Source organism: Cyanistes caeruleus, chromosome 5, assembly GCF_971803275.1.
Source record: "Cyanistes caeruleus chromosome 5, bCyaCae1.hap1.1, whole genome shotgun sequence".
Classification (NCBI taxonomy): Eukaryota; Metazoa; Chordata; class Aves; order Passeriformes; family Paridae; genus Cyanistes; species Cyanistes caeruleus.
In genome coordinates, this window is record NC_141705.1 from 52,821,041 (window position 1) to 52,837,968 (window position 16,928).

Genomic DNA, 16,928 nt, shown 5'->3' on the forward strand with positions numbered 1-16,928 from the left:
GTGAAGGAAATACACTTCACATATTGGTAGGCTATGTATGATGAGAGCACACCTATAGATCTTCCAAAGACAGTGACAGCACAGGGCACTGGAGCCCTTGGAGCAGCCCCTTCCTCAGTACAGACTCGTTATCACAGCCTGAGGATGCAGCACTTGATGCTCTTCATTCCTGATACTCCACATCAGAATCTCCTGTTTGCTTCTATTCACTGTCAATCAAGACACCAAGCTCCCTGTGGAGCAATTTGTTTCATCACTGTCAATTTGAAAGCTATTTACTTTCTCTTTTGTTGAGAGTAAACCTCACTTGCAAAATTACAGCAGGAGAAGGTGTAAAAAGAAATTCCTCAAACAATCCAGTCAGTATCAGAATCTTATTTGCAAAACACTTACTGCAAGTTATTAAATTTCAGGATACATTATAGCACTTGGAATCACAGTACATGAACACCTATGAAAAAAAGAATGCATCCCAAAAGGATCCTTATGTAAGAGATAAATACAGATGAGCAGAGTATCTTGTAGGGGATTATACAAGACAACCTGTGGCACAGACAGAAGCAGATCCCAAATTTCCTGAAGTGAGACTACACACTTTTCCTGTCAGCTGTATGATTTATTTTTGCTTGCCCACAGTACATCTGTAATTCTTTTAAAGCTTCTGGGAAGGCCATAAAACATACCTTAAAAAAGCTGTTCAGGATACAAAATATAAAGATAAGTGGGAAGTTACTGATGGTTTGATTTATGTTATTTATAAAGTAAAACTAGTTTAAAAATATATTCATTCTTTGTTAATGTTTACACAGCCTTTAGCTGTACACAGTTTATTTAAAAAAAAAAAAAAAAAATCAAAACTAACAAGAAAAATATTTCTCCCATTCTCACTGACTCCTTTTTTCCTTCTCCAATACCAGAAATCAAACAACGTAAACCACAACATTTCTGTGACAGCCTAATTATTGACTTCTGGATCAGAAGGGCTGCAGAGAACGCACAAATCTGCACAATACCCTTGAGTGTTAGATGCCCCTGCTAGAATTCCTCTGAATTATGTGAAAGATATACGAGATCTCAGGTTTGTTACCAGGCAGTTCCCTATTGGGTCCAAATGAGAAGAGGATCATTGCTCAAATGTCACTCTCCCCAAAGTCACTGTAGTAAATTCTTTCATCTGACTCAAGAGTCACATATTTAAAGTAATAGTCCTTGATTCAATAAATTGTCACAACTATCTTTTCCTTTGTTTTAGCATTTAAAACACACTGTATCTCTAAGGAAGTTAACAAATCTACACTAGAAGAAATAAGTCTTTGAAACTCAGGTTATCCTTGATCCTCCTCAGCTTCTTTAGAGCTGAACCAACCCTAACATCATAAAACACTAAAGAAGACAGTCTGAAAATATAACATAATTAAGGTGGTTTGCATTTTTTAACTAGAGCAAAATTACATTTTTACCAAGCAATTTGCTAGGGTTACTTTTCAAAAGCAAAGCCAACCTCCGCATTGATTTGGAAACTGAAATCAAGTTCCTAGCACAAATTTTTTTTCAAGTAAATGTGTTTATAAAATTATAGGGACCACAGAAAACACTTGTTGCTGTTCTCAAAGCCAATATGCAACCAGAAGTTTATCACTATCTTAGCAATGCTTTATTTTACCAAAAATGCTGAGAAAAACAATCTAATGTAAAAAACATATTGAATATTACATTCCTTTCCAAACCATTCCCTAAATACTGAGAAAGTGCTACAGGGCATGTAGAGGTCCCTAGATCACAATCACAAAATCTCATTTGCTACATTAACAGAAAGACCAAAATTGCTCCTTGAAGATGACTGAAATTCAGTTACCCTTCACTGGAAACTCTTTGTAACTCTCACACTGTCCATGAGAATTCCCTTTTCACAACATCTGCTCTGTCACCTCCACAACAGCTGACAGCTTCTTTCCACTTGCAAGTGACAAACTGTGGAAGTAATACCCAACAATGAGTCAGCAGCGTTGTGTGGCTGCTACCTCAAGAATTAAGAAAATAAACAAGGAGTGTTAAGTATTTTCAGCATGCAGGAAGTCCTGTTTCTCTAATATTGCCTCACACAAACATGCTTAGATCTTCACAGATAGTAGTACTTTAGGAAAAGGGTTTGAGAAATAAAAAAATCACACAAAATAGTCCAAAGCTGTACAATGTATACTGTACATTGTACAATGTAATGTACACTGTAATACTCATTATAGTGCTTCCTATGGAAAAGACAATTATAACTTTTTAAGCTAATACACTAAACCATAAAGTGAAAGACTGAAAAAAACCCAAAGAAATAAATGTTTCTAAATCCTATCCTCTGCTCAAATGGCACACTGGCTTTAAAATAATTAGGTACACTAAATGCAGGAAAAGCTATTAGCTTATTTTTGCAATCTGAACAGGTGTACTACACAGAATCATCTGTATGAATTGCAAGATAGAGGAAGGAAGAAAAACAAAAACAAGCCACCATAACTACTGAGATCACGAAGGAGCAGAAAGCCAAACTGCACTGCACCAGCACATGAGAAATTACAGCTCACCACATTATTAACAACCACACAATGGCTTCATAGACCAACTCCTTCCTGTAAGCAGTCTGTACCTAACCTCCTTTATTTTTGCATCCAGGCATATCCTACTTACTGTATGCATGCAATGTATCAGATAAAGAAAATATGGACAGAGTTTTCATTTCACCAAATCATAACACCTTATACTTGAGCTGTCAGTGCCCCATAACTCCATACAACCACTTTAATCAGACCACAACACCTCTATAAATTATTTGATTACTTGGTACCTGAACAGCAGGGTAAGGAGTAGAGGTTAAATCACTTAATGGCACAGACTACAGACTCTCGCAGGAGTTAAGACACCATTAAAACACATTAGATTTAGCCTCTGCTTGTTGAGAAAAAACCTGCTTTTCCTGAAATTGTGATTTGATTCCACAACACAAAAACTCTTACAAAGTAATCTCCAAGTCTTTCCCTGGGTTTTGACTAATTTTTCCCAGTGGGAGTATTCTAGATGTTAGTATGATATCATGTCAGAGATGGGAAAGCTTATAAAAATCCTGTGCTCAAAAAATCTTGTGTGGAAGAGAGCAATTTTAGTCACCTACTGGGAAAGTCTACTGGAAAATACATGCTCAAGATACAAAAATCAGAAATTAAACTGTGAGATGATGGTCTTTGATTAGGTAAGAAAATCAAATATCCTCATTAAGAATCTCCTATTCAAATTTATTATTTTTTTTTATTCCTTTAGTTTTTTAGGAAGCTACATATGTGATCAAGGCTGCCAGGAAAAACAAAGTTAGACCCAGACCATTCAACCTGTTAGGTTGACTGTGGAAATTACCTACAAGTGAAATATTAATTTCTTCTGATAGATGGAAAATACCAAGGCATCATATTTATGCAAAAGAACAAAATTATTTTAAGATCAGAGATAGCAAAGTACCTAATCAGCTTCCTACCTCTTTCTACTTTATATTAAAGAACAAGTCTCACATCACTTCTAAACAGGGCTGTAGTGGGTTAAAAGGCATGCTGAGATTTTAAATTAACATCATCTAAATTAACCTTGAATAAGTTATTTTTGCTGTGGGTTTTCTTTTTCCTCCTCATAATTGCTTCCAAGGTCTGATCAGACTATTGAGTGTACCAAGTCTTATAAAAGAAATAAATCTTTTTAATAAAAATTTTCTTTAGGAAGAAAGCCTTCTTACTACCTATTTCTACAGTGCTTGGATGATTAAGAAATAGTCAGAAATTATGTCCTCATTGTTTTGGGAAAATAGCAGAGTTTGTATGGACTAAGACTCGCTAGGGAGGAGTATTTTCTGAAGGCTTTTTTTCTCAAAAAGATATTAACATTTTAATTTAAAGAAGCACACTGTGCCTTGCTACCGATTCTAATTTTCCTTGCAATATAAATAAAAATGCTGTGCTATCTTCAAATCTTTCTTTCAAATCCATTCCTAGAAAAAATTTGAAATTAAAGAGACATGGCACCCCCAAAAAATAATCATTACCCACAACATGACCTTTTGTTCCTCTGAACGATGCTGCTGTTGCTAATAAATCCGTCCATGCATTAGCTATAACTACAAATTTCCAATACAGTTTACTCTTTTACCATATGTTAGCAATACTGTTCTCACATACACTTTTAGCCACAGCATGATTGTGTTTAAGGCAAATGACAGAAACTGAGTAGCTATAAAAAAATCAGTCTCACAGGAGGCACTGGATGTACCAAGCCCAGGCTCCTAAGACCAGGGTCACTTATAAATGAGCTTAAATCAGAAGTCTACGTTCCCCCTGTCTTCAGTGGAGCTACCTATATGCCTTAGGCTAAATATACTCAATTCTCCACTGAGATATTCTCACAGCAAATTGTTGAAGCACCAAAAAAATTCCTGTTTCCCAAAGGAAAAACATGTTTTTTCTAGAAATCGCTGATACACTAGTAATGTTTTTCCCCAAAAATAGAGAACATGCATTTATACAAATGAGTTAAGACACAGAATACATTTGAATCTATAATGAACTCTAAAAAGATAGATCAAAGGGATAAGTGGTAAATGTAAAACATGCTGAATCATCCTTCATGTAGATAGGAAGTTGAACATAACAGTAAATGCAATGACCTAAGCCCTGATAAAGTATCAGAATTTCAAATATGTTTTTGTAGCAGTAAGTGTAAGGACAATTTATTCCCACATGTAATTAGAAGGTATTCTAATCTCCAAGGATTTCTGATGACTCCAGAATGCCTAAACTGTATTTTATAAATAAAACTAGCATTATTAAATAATCATGGTAATTCTATTCTACATCTACAGTCTACTGGGAGGCTGAAGTCTTCATTATTATAGCTATAAAAATCTGTCAAACTTATCTCAGCTGTCTGGACTTCTAAGCCTGAAAGTAAGCAAAACTCACCACCTTTAACCTACAGTTTCAAATATTACTGTTACCTGAATAAACTTAACTGAAATCAAGAACTAATCAAAGGTTGAAAATATACAAAATATAGAGGCTGTCTGCATCCCACTCCTCAATAGGAGGTTTAAACAAGAACGTACAGTAGGGAAAAAGCCCATCAAAACACAATTCTTTAATAGAAAGCAAACAGGACTTGGTCAAGAGAAAGACTAAAGATGAAAAAGTAATGGGGTTTTTTTTGCATGACAACTCCAAAATGAGCTGAATGTGCAAAAGTAGTAACTGATTTTATAAAGCTGTAATCGTAATAAATCGTAAAAAATCCACAAGCCATCTAAGGTGACATAGGCTCCTACTATTTCAGGAAAGTACAAAAAGCCTGGCAGGTAAGAGAGGAAAAGATGTGTTAAACGTGACTGTGGAAGGGGAAGCAAAACAACCTCACTTCTAGTTAAGAAGAAAGTGACAGAACTGGAAGCATCTTTCTTTACCTTCAATTTGAAAATATAAATATAAATAAAGAAATATAAATTCTCCCACTGGAAGAAAGTGCAGTCTTTCCTGTCATCTCCTCCAGCCTTGCTGCGTGTCCTTTGTGACCCACCAAGCACATACCACTGAGCTGATTCAACAGCTCATTATTCCTGTATTCCAAGGGAAAAGATCCTCAGGAGTTTTTCTTGCAGATGAGGTAAGAGAGCAGGCTGTTGTGAAACTAGATGTACTAGCTAACATCCAACTCTCCATCACTCCTTCCTCTGTGTTTGCCGTGGGGATGAGGGGGAGCAGCACATGCAGGAGGAACGCACGTGCTCCAGAGAGCCCCTGCAGCCTGAGAAACACAAATCACCCGGGTTTCTTTCAACCTCTTGACTTCTTTTCAGAAGAGAGGGACAGAATAATACTTCTGGGAGAGTTTGAAGAATTCTTTTAAGCTGCTTGTTCTATATTATTCTGAGTGAAGTTTAGAGAAACTTCATTCCAAACCATGTTACTCTTCCCAGGAGCTAAAGGTGAGCTTTTTCCATACCAGTTTTCCTTCTTACCTCAATCCTTCTCCCCTTCCTGCCTACCTCTACTCTTTACTACCTGTGTTAACTCAGTGTCAAAGGATCACAGTGTGGGTTTCCACAAAAATTCATTACAAGGCAATGGCTTTTACCTGGTCAACCTCATCCCCCAGCCAAACCCACCCCTTCCAGTTGCTCAGTGGCACAACCAACAGTTCCTCCGTGTAACTTCACACAGCTCTGCACAGCCCATCTGTGAACACAGGTCTGCTGTATTTGCAAACTGAGGGGTTTGACTGAATACGCTCAGAACCAGGAGCTATTTGCATTTAATCCAGCACATGCTGACAATAAGATGGTTAAAGTAATGTATTTATGTAATTCTAGCTTAAACCCTGGAATTTACAAGTACATCACATCAGTAATGTTATATTAAGTAGCACAAAGAATACTCTTTTCTGAACTCCCAATCCTGCAAAAATCTCCAAATGAGTCAAACAAATTAAAGATTAAGTAGGGAAGAAAACAATGAAACTGAACTTTGGAAACAGAGTTATTTCATGTTTTATTAAAGAAGAAAATACATTAGAAATACAGAGACTTGTCGAAACTATTTTCTGTGAAATTAACAGCTTTGGAAAAAAGCACAAAAATAATATTACGACACAGCTGTGCTTTCATTTTATCTACACCCTGCTTTTCAACCTCCAAATAAGTATATTTTTATAGTAAATTGCTTTTTTTTATGAATAAAAATCTCTGTGAGAAAAAACTGGTCAAGTCAGGAAGATCTTAAACAGGTTAATCGTGATGCCTTGGCTTTTGACAGTCAGCAAAATCAATTTATTATAATAAAAAGTTTGCTACCAACTTTTTTTTTTTTTCGTAACAGTTTCTCAGTCCTTAGGGCCTCTCTGGTTTCTTTAACTTTTGCAAAGACATTGCTGTAATCCTTTTTTTTTTCCCTTAAACATATGAAGAGAAAATGAGCGCATTATCCATCCTGCAACCAAAAGGCACTACACTTATTTAGCATCAATTTCCTGTTTCCTTCCTCACCATTCCAGATTCAGCAGCTACTATGTTACAAAGAAGCATCACTATCAAAACCTGGATGTAAGGAATTAAAGTATTTTAAACACTGAAACAGCTCAGAGGAATGCCTTTGGTCTCTCAGGTCTCTTCCATGTTTGTGTACATGCTAGTCCTTAGGCACAGACATTTATGCAAAGGTTGTTTAAAGTACATGCACACAAAGCACTGTGGGCTGAGGGATGCTGCATGGGGCCAGTGACTCCAGTAATCAACTTTTCACAGCCACTTTTTAGTGTATGGATCAGCAACTCCTCAAATATCAAACTCACAAATGCTTAGCTCTTTGTCAAAGGAGAAAAAAAAAAAAAGGGAAAAAAAACCATTATAGGGATACCCATAGATTCAGTAACACTGCAGTATGTAATGTGTAATAACAGTTTGTGCATGACTTGCTGTTTGCAGATCCATACATATATGTGTCACCCATCCTGCAACAGAGCACTTGTTTCTTTATTCTTGAAAGTGCATTCGGAATACCTCCCACTGCAACCACACTTTCCTTTAAATTTTAACTGAAAACAGACTCTATTTCCTGAAGACATCACAACATTACAAAAATAGGAGGGGAAAAAGAACCCCCAAAAACCCACAACACTGATGTTACCCTCAGGAGGCCCAAGGAATGCACTGTCCTTTGATGAAGCTGCTGGAGCAGTGGCAGGCAAACTTTGCTTTGACAAACTTTCACGGTGAAGCTTTGACAAACTTTCATTGTAAAGCTGTTCCCTTCAGTAAGGACTGCATGGAAGAATTTTGAGAACTGGAATGTGATAAGGAGATTGCTGGGCATTATTCACTTTGGGTCAGATGGAACATTCCTAACATAAGCCTAAGTAGAGAAGGTGCAACCGGAAAATTTCTTCAAGGTTACCTTTTAGAGTTTTATCTCAAATTGTTCCCTTGGCAGAGAAAAGTGTACAATGTCCTTCTTACTGCAGAAAACTAGCTAGGCTATTCAAACCAAAAGCACAGCCTTCTTCTAGGAGTCCCTGAGAGGACAAAACATTCTCAGGAAGACCCTGTATACCCAACCAACCTCCAAAGCATTTGCTACCTCTTGATCCCCCCTCTTCTGAAGCCAAACCCAGGCTGCAATAAATTTCAGGGTTTACTACCTGCACAGCATTTATTTCTGAATTCCTTCCCCCTCAAGGGAAGTTGGAGGTGAAAACAAAAATGAAATTCAACAAAATACAAGCAGTATGAAGGATTTGCTAGAACACTCACAGGGATGAAAGAAGAGACAAAAGGCTCTCTCACCACGAGAGTTTCAGGTAAAGACATACAAAAATAAAGTCACCTAATATTTTCAAACAGTACAACAGATTTGACCCAATCTTTGAGTAATGATGGATTTTGGGAAGATTTAAAAAGTAATTTATATTTGAGCCCAGGCTTTAGTTGATTTAGTTGATGACAGGCTTCTGCAATATTTTTTCCTCCCGGTGTATAAAGAAACTTGTTCACTTTGGCATTTTTTCTGCAGAAGTAAATAAAACAATCACAGGAGCAGTAACAGTAGTGATACACCAGCTACAGCAATGGCAGTGTCTATTCCACTTCCTGTAATGACACATGAAGAGGCACAAACCAGAACATAATTGGCCTCTAAAGACTGAAATTACTCTAGTTATTACAGCAGCTCCATCCCATCGGTATCATGAGTATCTCTCAGACTTTAATGCCAAACCCCCATGACTACTGGAGTACCACTTATGTACTACAAATAAATTAAGTGATGAGCCCATGGTAACGCTGGAAATCGGCATCAGAGAATCCAGCTCAACCCAGGAGACTTACACTCGAGTTTTAACTATAGACTATTTCTTTCCTTTACCTAAGAGTGAAGCTACAATGATCCCAGAGATAAATATCTCAAAAGGTCAAAAGCCATCACCAACTCACAGTTTCAGTCTGACCTTGAAGTAGGATCACTGCAGAAGTTGTATGGAAGGAGCAATTGTTTTTTTATATAAACAGAGTTATGGCTGCTCTGTAAAATAATTATAAGCTCATAATTGTTTCTCTTGCTTCCTAAATCCCTCACAGAAGTGAGAAGACAGGCCATACTCCTCTGAAGTTCTCATCACATTTTCATTTTAGCAAGACATCCAGTCCAGATCTTTGTAAATTTACAAAGCAGGAGTGAAAAGCAGTATTTGGCATCCTACTTAAACTTTGCCATCTAAAAGTGAAGAATTGCTTTAAATAGGCCACTATGCTTTGATTTGTCATAATGTTTATTATTGCATTTATTTTCTGCCTGCAGATATTATTAAAGATGATGTTTCATCTCAATGTATGTATAAAATCAAAGGAATGAAGAAAGGCAATCCGCCTAATTTAATTACTGTCCTGGTTCTTTCAGTAAATGATGGTTAAGCATACCAATATGAATAAGGATTTGTAACTAAATGTCACACTATAATTATGAAAGAACAGGAAACTGAGATACAGACTCTGAATCTAACTGTTCTATGATAATCATACAAATGCATCTCACTCAAAAGTATTCTTTAATGACCCTGAAGTTCATGACCGTGCTCTTTTGCCCTTCTTGTCCATTAAGGAAAAGATCTCTTGGTATCTAAATTGTAACATGATGCTGTGTGACACTGTTCCACTTAACTGAGTAGGATTTACAAGTACATATCACTAATAAAATATGTAACAGTCAGATAGGAATCTAACATACACACATCATTTGAATATCTCAGTCCTTCACCACTCTTCACACCAAAACAAAGAGCTAAAAATACCAGTTTGCTCAGGAAACTGAGTATTTTCCTTGATCCACTGAGAACACACAACACAGGCAGATTACCTATATCCCAGACAAATTTTAAGCATATTCTGAGGAAAGTGTAGCTAGAAACTAGTCTTACATGCCTCCTGTGGCTCATCAACTAGGTTTGGTTACAGTTCAACTTTAAAAGTAAAATACACTAAAAGAGATTGAGGATAAAGTTAATTTGGTAGCAATTCTAGGCTGTGTTTTGATTTTCTAAATGAAAATTGAAATAAGATTGCACCATTCATTTACATAAATAAGGAAACAGAAACAGGGCATTCAATGGAGTATTTCTTTTCAAGAATATGGGCAAGAGTTCTCGAGGATGCTGGAAGTCTAACCTTACATTAGCCTAGGATTTCTAACTAGTTCCATTCCCATTTAATACTAACTTCACTATTTCTTCTCCTTCTTACTCTCAACAGTTTACACTTCTAGCATCCCAAGGCAAGCCTAGCCACAAGTGTGCAATAGTTATTTGCAACTAACACAAATATGCTCTTTCTATTTGATACTGCCACACATACTTCCACTTGCAAACCCAGCAAAAATCCCGTTCCTCCATGCTCAGTGCTCTTTCAGAAGCTGGAGATCATGGTTAGAAGAGTTTAGAAGAGGCCAACTTTTATTTCATTCCCTGGAGACCTTAGGTTACTCCATTACTGGGCAGTATTTATTAAACTGCTTCAGGAGAAAACATGCAGCTTAGTAGAACAGGTCATTCTGAAAATATAAAAAAAGTCCTCTCTTATAACTTTTCCTATATATACATATATATGGAATATATATGTATAGTGGCATGTGACTTTCCACTCTACACTTCAAATCCACGCAAGAAGTTTGATGGAGGAATGGTAGGCATTCATTCAGCAAGACCTCTTCTCTTGCAAAACTGAAAACTAACATGAACTTTCCCTTTTAACTGGTGTTAGAATAGATAATTAATGCAGTGAAGTCACACATCACTTTTTGTTTTGTTTGTTATTAGTACTGTGTACTTTTTTATTACCTTATTATCCAAAATGTGTAGTGACAAGGCAAGATGCTAGTTAGCTAAATAATCTTTAAACCTGCTCTTTGGCAGAGATACAGAGTTCTCCACTACTTTACTGTCACAATCTTTATTCTGTTCAAAACCTTTAAGTATAAACCAAACTGCTTATTACACATTCCAAACAGTAATCTAAAGAAATGCTCCTCCAGTTTAGCCTGACCTGTAACACATACAACTCTAGAAGATGGCATTTGGCAATGACGAGGGTTTCAGAAATGCTCAAGGAGCTGAGTGTCCAGCTACAGTTAAAAATCAAAATAGGTCATTCTTTGTAAACACAGAAATACAATCTGCTGCCAAAAACACATTCATGAGCAAAGCAATACATTCAAATTACTTAAGTATTTCTTCTCTAGTTCTAAGAAACTGTTTGATAAAAATGCATAGTTCCAGTCTTTTTTTCTTATTATCTATTTAAAAGCAAATTAGAACCTTTGAAAAATTTGCTTTCCTTGCACTGACAAACTTATGGTCAAAAAAAAACCACCAAAAGACCAAAGGAGTTTCATCACAGCTCAGCACTCCTACCACCAACTAAAAAAAATTAATAAAAATAATTAATACATTGAATTAATAAGACACAGGAGGAACTCCAAACTCACCACAGAATTTTCACACAGTTTATTCATCACATTCAAAATACCTCAGCAACTACCTAATTAATATCACTGGATCATTACACAACAGTTCAGTTTGGGTACTGATGGCAATTGATCTTCAGGTTAGCTGGATTTAAAAGAAATACAGCACAAATGCCAGACTTTTACTCCCTAAAAAAACAAGTAAATTGTGATTTTGTTGGTGAGGCTGCTAATACCTAACAGTAGTGATGTTACTAAAAGACCATATAATGAATGACTCTAATTTGATATTTATATAAGTATTTCCATGTGTACACCTCAAACCCTTTCTGCCTTCTCCTCAGTCTGCAAAACCCATGCTGTAATCCATCATTTCATTCATAAACCTTGAGCAAGAATCAAAACATGCATTACCCTGGCATTTTAGAACACACTTAAAATGCTTCTAACAGACATGATCTTAACTTAGGTTTGATCAAAATCCATTTCATCTCTAAAAGTGTGTGTTTTTTTAAGAGCTAAAAGATATTCTGATGAATTTTGATGGATTGTAAAGTTTCATATTCATATTCATATTCATATAAATTTTCATATTTCCACTTTTTTGTTCCCAGCAACTTAGATAAATAATTTCACTTCTGAAATATGTTGGGTGAAGTGCCTATGCTTCGTGTATACACTGGGTCACAGCTTTTCAGGTGAGGCTGAGGCATTTAATCCAAAATGGCTAAAGCACCAGCCGAAGACAAATCTCTCCTAAAAATTTTAGCAAGTTACATTATTCAAAACTATTCAGCAAGCATTCCAGCAGCAACATGATGGATGCACAGGCCAGTATGGGTACACAGCTAATCAATATCAAACCCATGAATAGTCAGTATGTAGTGTGGAGCCTGATGGGGAAGAGACAGGAGCTTGTGCTTAATATTCAGCACCAGGAGCAGGCCCCCAACTTCCAGCCAGACCACTCGCTGCAAATCCCAGCTACACACACACATCTTTGTAGGAGAATGCAGGGCACCTGTTTATGCCACCCATGGCAAACAGTTAAGGAATTACCAAAGCCTTTGGATAGCTGTGCTTCAGTGAACTTTCAGAAAAGGCTACTATTTACTGCAGTCCTGATTTAATGACAACCACATAAAACCATTTGTTTTTCAAGAGGCTATGGCACAACAGCAGCACACAACACACGCACATTAATGTGCATTACTTGAATGAATTCCCCACTGCTTGTATCACTGAATATAAGGTCTTCCTCATACATTTGACTAATCAATACTTGGAATCAAATACACTGTGTTTCATGAGGGAAAAGGAAAATGAATGAGGTTAAATTAATGCTGTCACTTTCTATAAACCTGCAATGATTTCCCACTATAGAAACCACTGACTTCATTATTTTACAGCTGGAAATCAAAGATGCAGCATATTTTAAAAGCCTAATTTACTCAGATTAATAAAAAGGCACCCTCAAGACTCATCATTTATGTCATATTATGCTTTGTTTTAAGCATTCCAGCTTAAGAACAGTGTGCAAAACTCTCTGCAAATCACATTGATTAATACTTTGAATTTGTATGCAGCAGCGCACTGCACTCACAAAGTACTATATAAATATTATTTTATTAAATTTCAAAGCAATTGTGTTAGGTGGGACAATAAAATGTCCCTGTCTGACATCCTTTATCTCAACAATACAGCCTTTAAAACAGAAGCAAAAGTAGTAAACTCATAAATTTACTTACAGAGAGAAAGTTGGAAATGAGGGAATTCCAGACTTCTAAAGCTGTGTTAAGACCAGCAAAGCACAGACATCTATGTCCAAAGTAAAAGCATCTGCCAGAGGTTTGCAGATGTCCCTTATCTTTTGTTGCATGGTTAGAGAAAAAGCTAGGGATATTTTTCAATTCTCTAGTACTCAAAAGCATTTACAGCACCTTTTTGGAGGAACCTCATTTCATGAGGATGCTGCTGGAGGGCAACCAGCTCATTAGGGAAAAGCTGAGAGGACAGAACAAGGACACCAGTAAAAAATCAGTTGGAGTAATAAATAAATAAATAAATAAAAACCACCACAAATAACAACAGAGGTAACAGATTTTTGTCTCTTTCTCCTTTCTATTTTAATTAACACAGCAGACCACTTTCTGGAATGTCTCCTTTCCTACCAACTGGCTTGTAGCTCCTCTTGAAAGCTTCTTAAAAGTGAATTCTCTCAGAAATCTTTCCAATATAATCTTATTTTCTATTCATAAACGGTCACTAAAACAATGGTAGATCAGTACAATACAATTATTTGTTAAATTAGTATTGTACTGTAAGCTTCAGTACAAAGTTGGAGACATATCCTCACACTAACAAATATTGTTCTTTAAAAGTATGACAGCTAAAAGCAGAGACTATGGAAAATAATGTCTTAATTATCAAATCTCTAAAAACCTGGAGCACCTAATGGCATTTAAGAGAATTTCTCAATTTGCCATTAATCAGCTCATCAAGAGTGTTTATTAACTGGGGCAGTACCCTTCAGAATCGTTATGTCTAAATAATACAGCTTGGTGTATACAGCCTCCTCACCAAAAAGGCGTAATTTTTGATATTCATGGTAGAAATGTGATGTTAGCCCTTGCACTCATGTAATTCGTCATTAGAAATTTTCATAGCTTTTTCAAGAATAGTTATTTCTAGCTCTTCCTTAGTTATCCCTCTGCAACAACTTAAGAAAGAACTGAATAATTTTCCAATTATACCTCTTCATATTCAATCTATTTGTTAAGATACAGAACAGAGCTTCTCTTGGAACATTTCTCCCCATAGTAATTCCCCACAGAATTGTTTATCAAGAGCCAAATGGGGCATAAGTGAATATGGGGATATAGGGTCTAGGACTGATGGCTTCAACCAAATAAATGATGTAATCAGCATCAACGCATAGAACATCAACAGAATTTTTACTGTACTACAAATAGTCACAGTACTATATATGAGTTTATAAAAGTGTAAAGCTCTGCATTAAATTAACTGTATGTCTTCAACATGATCACCTGATCAATTTTGTATTCTGGTGCCTGAAGAAAAAATTGCATAAAAAATATTTGGTAATATAATTTAATTGAAGAAATTTAGAAGAGTTCTATTTAGGTATGAACAGAGATGCCTCTTGGAAAAAAAAAATCGAAAACAAGCAAGCCCAGAAGTGAAAACAGAGAATGGATTGATTTGGAATTACTGAAAAGAATTTTTGGTGAAAAGTCTTAAATCCTGGAAGTTGGCCACAACTTAAACTTACCAGAGGAATCAGAAATGTTGTTGTTTAAAGTGTTTAGATGTCAGTATCTAGTTCAAGGCTTTTATGCAGTTCAGTGGTATTTAAATGCTAAATCAATAAAAGTCAAGCATACTACCTCAATATCTTAATGCAAACTAAGATGATGACTCACAACCATATTAACCATTCTATGCCAGATCCTCATGCAATATAAAGACATCAGCTTTATTTGGTGAAATTGAGTCAACTCCATACTGTGACTGTATCCTTCCAAATCTTTCTTCCACGTGGATGACTTAAACAAACAGTGACAGCTAGGAAAAGCCTACATTTTTTTGCAGCTAGATTCACCACCAAACAAATAAAACCAAAGAGCAAATATTACTAAAATAAACACATTTGTGTTTAAAGACAATGTGCATACTTGCACTGTGCGTCTCTACATTATTACTCAGAATAGAACTGGTCACCATTCTTCAGAGGACAATGTAGATATCTGTTTTAAAAGCATCTCATTTGCTCTGGATAATGAGCCAAGAGTGGGAAGATTATGTGTCATATCACATCTCCATCTTAATTACTTCTCTATCAAGTATGTCATTCAGACTTTATTATTTTAGCTGTTCTAGAAGCTGCTACAAAATCTTTGTAATCACATACATGTCCTAGGGTGACTTTATGATGCTTATATCCCCAATCATCTGTCCTATTTATGCTGGATATTAAGTTCTACACCTTTTTTTTCCACTTCTCTCCAAAGAAATCTTCCCAAACCAGCTGGGGGAGGGGCCACTTGCATCTGCTTTCTAGAGGAATCCCTTCAAAAGTTTCCTCCCAAATCTGTCCTAAACCAGGATGCTGGACATAACATTTTTTCGCTGTTAATTCAGTAATTTGCCAAAAAAAAAGAAGGAAAACAAAGGTCAGGCCAAGTGCAACACATTAGAGAAGTTTATTTATGGAAAGCAGTTCTGCCAGTTAATGCATTTCTAACCAGTCCAGGGAATAAATAAGTCTGAACCCCCGTATGATTTCTTATAAAATGCAGTGTTTGTTTTTGAAGCTTTTTGAAACCACATTTCTTTATCCATCATTTAACTTTCTGTTAACTGTTAATAGCACTATTCAAAATGGGTTTGAAAGGGCCTTTTCTCTGCAGTTCATTTACTGCATCCCAGCTTCCAATAATTTAGAAAATTATAATCATGCACATATTTCTGCTGCAACCCTCCATACTCTCTACCGAAGAAAACAGATGTTCTATCCTAAAAGTAGATATGCAAACAGGTTTAAAAAGCACAATACAATGGTTACACAGAATTATCAGAGATAATTCAGGTATGTTCACAGAATAATCATACATAGAAAATATCAAACAGGAGCACAGTTCGAGAAGTTTCTCTGTAACCATTCCTAAATTTGAATCTATGAAGGGATCAGAACTGAAGATGATCCACACTAGCCAGCACATGTCTCTAAAACCCCATTTCCATATGAGTTTACAAGGATGTGCACTACGTGCACCTGCATGGGTGAATGGAGAAACAGATCAGGGAACAGAAACAGAGCAGGTAAAAGAGAAGGTGAGAATTACTCTGCTTAAATGCACAGCACTGTCAGAATAGAGCATCACAGCAGAGAACAAACTCAGAACTCTACCTGGGATCAAGCACAAGTCCCACATAGGTCTGAAGACTCTCCAAACCCTGCTGAGTTAGCAGGACTTCAATTCACAGACCCCTGCTGTCCCACATCCCAGCCAGAGAGAACTGCAGCATTCCTCATCGCAGACACAACTTACCTTGCATAATCCTATTATAAAATGGCCATAAACACAATACATAGCAATAGTTTACTGCTATTAATCCAAGTGGTGCAATAAGACTTCAACCAACCATGACAGAAACCATCAAGTTACACTTCTGTTTCAAACCAAACCTTCTTTATTTGAAGAATATTATTCTGCCACACACAAAATGTGATCACAATTATTCCACCAATGCTCTTTTGTTAAGTGCCTGGGGTAGGCAGCAGTCATTTTAAGTATTTAGAAGAACAGATGGGTCTGCCCTTGGTACTGAAATTCTGTAGCTGTAAAAATCACTTCCATTTCATAACTGACCATATGAAGTCCA

The 16,928-nt window shown here is 36.4% G+C and overlaps 1 protein-coding gene across 36 annotated transcripts in view; it reads right to left on the reverse strand.

Moving 5' to 3' along the window:
- The window catches only part of CCSER1 (coiled-coil serine rich protein 1), a 648,564-nt gene that overhangs the window by 470,436 nt on the left and 161,200 nt on the right, over window positions 1–16,928 (reverse strand). The gene's annotated exons all lie outside the window — the stretch shown is intronic.